The sequence below is a fragment of the Podarcis vaucheri genome, assembly GCF_965113315.1.
Source record: "Podarcis vaucheri genome assembly, chromosome: 12".
Taxonomy (NCBI): domain Eukaryota; kingdom Metazoa; phylum Chordata; class Lepidosauria; order Squamata; family Lacertidae; genus Podarcis; species Podarcis vaucheri.
The window spans coordinates 1,194,292-1,201,791 of record NC_138750.1 but is presented as its reverse complement, the minus strand read 5'-3'; positions in this window follow the sequence as shown (position 1 = coordinate 1,201,791).

Genomic DNA, 7,500 nt, shown 5'->3' with positions numbered 1-7,500 from the left:
TAACCCTAACCAAACGCTTACCCTAACCCTAACTCTAACCTTAACGCCAATTCTAACCCTAACCCTAACCCTAACCGCAACCCTAACCCTAACCCTAACCGCAACCCTAACCCTAACCCTAACCGCAACCCTAACCCAAACCCAAACCCAAACCCTAACCCTAACCCTAACCCTAACCCTAACCCTAACCCTAACCCTAACCCTAACCCTAACCGCACCCCTAACCCTAACCCTAACCCTAATCCTAACCCTAACCGCAACCCTAACCCTAACCCTAAGCCTAAACCTAAGCCTAATCCTAAGCCTAACCGTAACCCTAACCCTAACCCTAAAGCTAACCCTAACCCTAACGCTAACCCTAACGCTAACCCTAACCGTAACGCTAACCCTAACCCTAACCCTAACCCTAACCTTAACCCTAACCCTAACCCTAACCCTAACCCTAACCCTAACCCTAACCCGAACCCGAACCCGAACCCGAACCCGAACCCGAACCCGAACCCGAACCCGAACCCGAACCCCATCCCTAACCCTAACCCATCCCTAATCCTAACGATAACCCTAACCCTAACCGTAACCCTAACCCTAATCCCAACCCTAACCCTAACCCTAAACCTAACCCTATCCCTAGCCCCAACCTTAACCCTAACCCTAACCCTAACCCTAACACTAACCCTAACCCTAACCCTAACCCTAACCCCAATCCTAACCCTAACCCTAACCGTAACCCTAACCCTAACCCAAATGCTAACCCTAACACTAAGCGAAACGCTAACCGTAACCGTAACCGTAACCCTAACCCTAACCCTAACCCTAACCCTAACCCTAACCCTAACCCTAATCCCAACCCTAACCCTAACTCTAACCTTAATCCCAATCCTAAATCTAACCCTAACCATAACCGTAACCGTAACCGTAACCGTAACCCTAACCCTAACCCTAACCCCAACCCTAACCCTAACCCTAACCCTAACCGAAATGCTAAACATAACCCTACCTCTAACCTTAACCGCAATCCTAAACCTAAACCTAAACCTAAGCCTAACCCTAACCCCAATCCTAACCCTAACCCTAACCCTAACCCTAACCCAAATGCTAACCCTAACCCTAACTGAAACGCTAACCGTAACTGTAACCGTAACCGTAACCCTAACCCTAACCCTAACCCTAACCCTAACCCTAACCCTAACCCTAACCCTAACCCTAACCCTAACCCTAACCCTAACCCTAACCCTAAACCTAATCCCAACCCTAACCCTAACCCTTACTCTAACCTTAACCCTAACCCTAACCTTAACCCGAACCCTAACCCTAACCCTAACCCTAACCCTAACCCTAACCCTAATCCCAACCCTAACCCTAAACCTAACCCTATCCCCAGCCCCAACCTTAACCCGAACCCGAACCCTAACCCTAACCCTAACCCTAACCCTAACCCTAACCCTAACCCTAACCCTAACCCTAACCCTAACCCTAACCCCAACCCTAACCCTAACCCTAACCCTAACCAAAACGCTAACCCTAACCCTAACTCTAACCTTAACCCCAATTATAACCCTAACCCTAACCCTAAGCCTCACCCTCACCCTCACCCTAACCCTAACTCTAACCTTAACCCCAATCCTAACCCTAACCCTAACCGCAACCCTAACCCTAACCCTAACCCTAACCGCAACCCTAACCGTAATCCTAACCCTAACCCTAACCCTAAACCTAACCCTAAACCTAAACCTAAACCTAACTCTAACCGAAACGCTAACCCTAACCCTAACCCTAACCCTAACTCTAACCTTAACCCCAATCCTAACCCTAACCCCAACCCTAAACCTAAACCTAAACCTAACCCTAACCGCAACCCTAACCGCAACCCTAACCCTAACCCTAACCCTAACCCTAACCGCAACCCTAACCCTAACCCTAACCCTAACCCTAACCCTAACCCTAACCCTAACCCTAACCCTTAACCTAACCCTAACCGAAACGCTAAACCTAACCCTAACCCTAACCCTTACCCTAACCCCAATCCTAACACTAACCCTAACCCTAACCCATCCCTAACCCATCCCTAACCCTAACCCTAACCCTAACCCTAACCCTAACCATAACCCCAATCCTAACCCTAACCCTAACCCTAACCCTAACCCTAATCCTAACCCAATTGCTAACCCTAACCCTAACCGAAACGCTAACCATAACCCTAACCCTAACCCTAATCCCAACACTAACCCTAACTCTAACCTTAATCCCAATCCCAAGCCTAAGGCTAAGCCTAACCCTAACCCTAACCCTAACCCTAACCCTAACCCTAACCTTAACCCTAACCCTAACCCCAATCCTAACCCTAACCCTAACCCTAACCCTAACCCCAACCATAACCCTAAACCTAACCGAAACGCTAAACATAACCCTACCTCTAACCTTAACCGCAATCCTAAGCCTAAACCTAAACCTAAGCCTAACCCTAACCCCAATCCTAACCCTAACCCTAACCCAAATGCTGACCCTAACCCTAACTGAAACGATAACCGTAACCGTAACCGTAACCCTAACCCTAACCCTAACCCTAACCCTAACCCCAATCCTAACCCTAACCCTAACCCAAATGCTAACCCTAACCCTAACTGAAACGCTAACCGTAACCGTAACCGTAACCCTAACCCTAACCCTAACCCTAACCCTAACCCTAACCCTAACCCTAACCCTAAACCTAATCCCAACCCTAACCCTAACCCTAACCCTTACTCTAACCTTAACCCTAACCCTAACCTTAACCCTAACCCTAACCCTAACCCTAACCCTAACCCTAACCCTAACCCTAACCCTAACCCTAACCCTAACCCTAATCCCAACCCTAACCCTAACCCCAACCCTAACCCTAACCCTAACCCTAACCAAACGCTTAGCCTAACCCTAACTCTAACCTTAACGCCAATTCTAACCCTAACCCTAACCCTAACCCTAACCCTAACCCTAACCGCAACCCTAACCCTAACCCTAACCCTAACCCTAACCCTAACCCTAACCCTAATCCCAACCCTAACCCTAACCCTAAACCTAACCCTATCCCCAGCCCCAACCTTAACCCTAACTCTAACCCAAACCCTAACCCTAACCCTAACCCTAACCCTAACCCTAACCCTAACCCTAACCCTAACCCTAACCCTAACCCCAACCCTAACCCTAACCCTAACCAAACGCTAACCCTAACCCTAACTCTAACCTTAACCCCAATTCTAACCCTAACCCTAACCCTAACCCTAAGCCTAACCGCAACCCTAACCCTAACCCTAACCCTAACCCTAACCCTAACCCTAACCCTAACCATAACCCTAACCCTAACCCTAACCGCAACCCTAACCCTAACCCTAACCCTAACCCTAACCCTAACCCTAACCGCAACCCTAACCCTAACCCTAACCCTAACCCTAACCCTAACCGCAACCCTAACCCTAACCCTAACCCTAAGCCTAAACCTAAGCCTAATCCTAAACCTAACCGTAACCGTAACCCTAACCCTAACCCTAACCCTAACCCTAACCCTAACCCTAACCCTAAAGCTAACCCTAACCCTAACGCTAACCCTAACCCTAACGCTAACCCTAACCCTAACCGTAACCCTAACCCTAACCCTAACCCTAACCCTAACCCTAACCCTAGCCCTAGCCCGAACCCGAACCCGAACCCGAACCCCATCCCTAACCCATCCCTAATCCTAACGATAACCCTAACCCTAACCCTAACCCTAACCCTAACCGTAACCCTAACCCTAATCCCAACCCTAACCCTAACCCTAAACCTAACCCTATCCCTAGGCCCAACCTTAACCCTAACCCTAACCCTAACACTAACCCTAACCCTAACCCTAACCCTAACCCTAACCCCAATCCTAACCCTAACCCTAACCCTAACCCTAACCCAAATGCTAACCCTAACCCTAACCGAAACGCTAACCGTAACCGTAACCGTAACCGTAACCCTAACCCTAACCCTAACCCTAACCCTAACCCTAACCCTAACCCTAACCCTAACCCTAACCCCAACCCTAACCCTAACCCTAACCGAAACGCTAAACATAACCCTACCTCTAACCTTAACCGCAATCCTAAGCCTAAACCTAAACCTAAGCCTAACCCTAACCCCAATCCTAACCCTAACCCTAACCCTAACCCTAACCCAAATGCTAACCCTAACCCTAACTGAAACGCTAACCGTAACCGTAACCGTAACCCTAATCGTAACCCTAACCCTAACCCTAACCTTAAACCTAATCCCAACCCTAAACCTAACCCTAACCCCAACCCCAACCCTAACCCTAACCGAAACGCTAAACATAACCCTACCTCTAACCTTAACCGCAATCCTATTCCTAAACCTAAACCTAAGCCTAACCCTAACCCCAATCCTAACCCTAACCCTAACCCTAACCCTAACCCAAATGCTAACCCTAACCCTAACTGAAACGCTAACCGTAACCGTAACCGTAACCGTAACCCTAACCCTAACCCTAACCCTAACCCTAACCCTAACCCTAACCCTAACCCTAAACCTAAACCTAAACCTAATCCCAACCCTAACAATAATCCCAACCGTAACCCTAACCCCACCCCTAACCCTAACCCTAACCAAACGCTTACCCTAACCCTAACTCTAACCTTAACGCCAATTCTAACCCTAACCCTAACCCTAACCGCAACCCTAACCCTAACCCTAACCGCAACCCTAACCCAAACCCAAACCCAAACCCTAACCCTAACCCTAACCCTAATCCTAACCCTAACCGCAACCCTAACCCTAACCCTAAGCCTAAACCTAAGCCTAATCCTAAGCCTAACCGTAACCCTAACCCTAACCCTAAAGCTAACCCTAACCCTAACGCTAACCCTAACGCTAACCCTAACCGTAACCCTAACCCTAACGCTAACCCTAACCCTAACCCTAACCCTAATCCTAACCCTAACCCTAACCCGAACCCGAACCCGAACCCGAACCCGAACCCGAACCCGAACCCCATCCCTAACCCTAACCCATCCCTAATCCTAACGATAACCCTAACCCTAACCGTAACCCTAACCCTAATCCCAACCCTAACCCTAACCCTAAACCTAACCCTATCCCTAGCCCCAACCTTAACCCTAACCCTAACCCTAACCCTAACACTAACCCTAACCATAACCCTAACCCTAACCCTAACCCCAATCCTAACCCTAACCCTAACCGTAACCCTAACCCTAACCCAAATGCTAACCCTAACACTAAGCGAAACGCTAACCGAAACCGTAACCGTAACCGTAACCCTAACCCTAACCCTAACCCTAACCCTAACCCTAACCCTAATCCCAACCCTAACCCTAACTCTAACCTTAATCCCAATCCTAAATCTAACCCTAACCATAACCGTAACCGTAACCGTAACCGTAACCGTAACCGTAACCGTAACCCTAACCCTAACCCTAACCCTAACCCTAACCCCAACCCTAACCCTAACCCTAACCCTAACCGAAATGCTAAACATAACCCTACCTCTAACCTTAACCGCAATCCTAAACCTAAACCTAAACCTAAGCCTAACCCTAACCCCAATCCTAACCCTAACCCTAACCCTAACCCTAACCCAAATGCTAACCCTAACCCTAACTGAAACGCTAACCGTAACTGTAACCGTAACCCTAACCGTAACCCTAACCCTAACCCTAACCCTAACCCTAACCCTAACCCTAAACCTAATCCCAACCCTAACCCTAACCCTTACTCTAACCTTAACCCTAACCCTAACCTTAACCCGAACCCGAACCCTAACCCTAACCCTAACCGTAACCCTAACCCTAACCCTAACCCTAACCCTAATCCCAACCCTAACCCTAAACCTAACCCTATCCCCAGCCCCAACCTTAACCCGAACCCGAACCCTAACCCTAACCCTAACCCTAACCCTAACCCTAACCCTAACCCTAACCCTAACCCTAACCCTAACCCTAACCCCAACCCTAACCCTAACCCTAACCCTAACCAAAACGCTAACCCTAACCCTAACTCTAACCTTAACCCCAATTATAACCCTAACCCTAACCCTAACCCTAAGCCTCACCCTCACCCTCACCCTAACCCTAACTCTAACCTTAACCCCAATCCTAACCCTAACCCTAACCGCAACCCTAACCCTAACCCTAACCCTAACCGCAACCCTAACCGTAATCCTAACCCTAACCCTAACCCTAAACGTAACCCTAAACCTAAACCTAACCCTAACCGAAACGCTAACCCTAACCCTAACCCTAACCCTAACCCTAACTCTAACCTTAACCCCAATCCTAACCCTAACCCCAACCCTAAACCTAAACCTAACCCTAACCGCAACCCTAACCGCAACCCTAACCCTAACCCTAACCCTAACCCTAACCGCAACCCTAACCCTAACCCTAACCCTAACCCTAACCCTAACCCTAACTCTTAACCTAACCCTAACCGAAACGCTAAACCTAACCCTAACCCTAACCCTTACCCTAACCCCAATCCTAACACTAACCCTAACCCTAACCCATCCCTAACCCATCCCTAACCCTAACCCTAACCCTAACCCTAACCCTAACCCTAACCATAACCCCAATCCTAACCCTAACCCTAACCCTAACCCTAATCCTAACCCAATTGCTAACCCTAACCCTAACCGAAACGCTAACCATAACCCTAACCCTAACCCTAATCCCAACACTAACCCTAACTCTAACCTTAATCCCAATCCTAAGCCTAAGGCTAAGCCTAACCCTAACCCTAACCCTAACCCTAACCTTAACCCTAACCCTAACCCCAATCCTAACCCTAACCCTAACCCTAACCCTAACCCTAACCCTAACCCCAACCATAACCCTAACCCTAACCGAAACGCTAAACATAACCCTACCTCTAACCTTAACCGCAATCCTAAGCCTAAACCTAAACCTAAGCCTAACCCTAACCCCAATCCTAACCCTAACCCTAACCCAAATGCTGACCCTAACCCTAACTGAAACGCTAACCGTAACCGTAACCGTAACCCTAACCCTAACCCTAACCCTAACCCTAACCCTAACCCTAATCCTAACTCTAACCCTAATCCCAACCCTAACCCTAACCCTTACTCTAACCTTAACACTAACCCTAACCTTAACCCTAACCCTAACCCTAACCCTAACCCTAACCCTAACCGTAACCGTAACCCTAACCCTAACCCTAACCCTAACCCTAACCCTAACCCTAACCCTAACCCTAACCCTAATCCCAACCCTAACCCTAACCCTAACGCTAACCCTTAACCTAACCCTAACCGAAACGCTAAACCTAACCCTAACCCTAACCCTAACCCTAACCCTAACCCTAACCCTTACCCTAACCCCAATCCTAACCCTAACCCTAACCCTAACCCTAACCCTAACCCTAACCCTAACCTTAACCCTAACCCTAACCCTAACCCTAACCCTAACCCTAACCCCAACAATAACCCTAACCCTAACCCTAACCAAAACG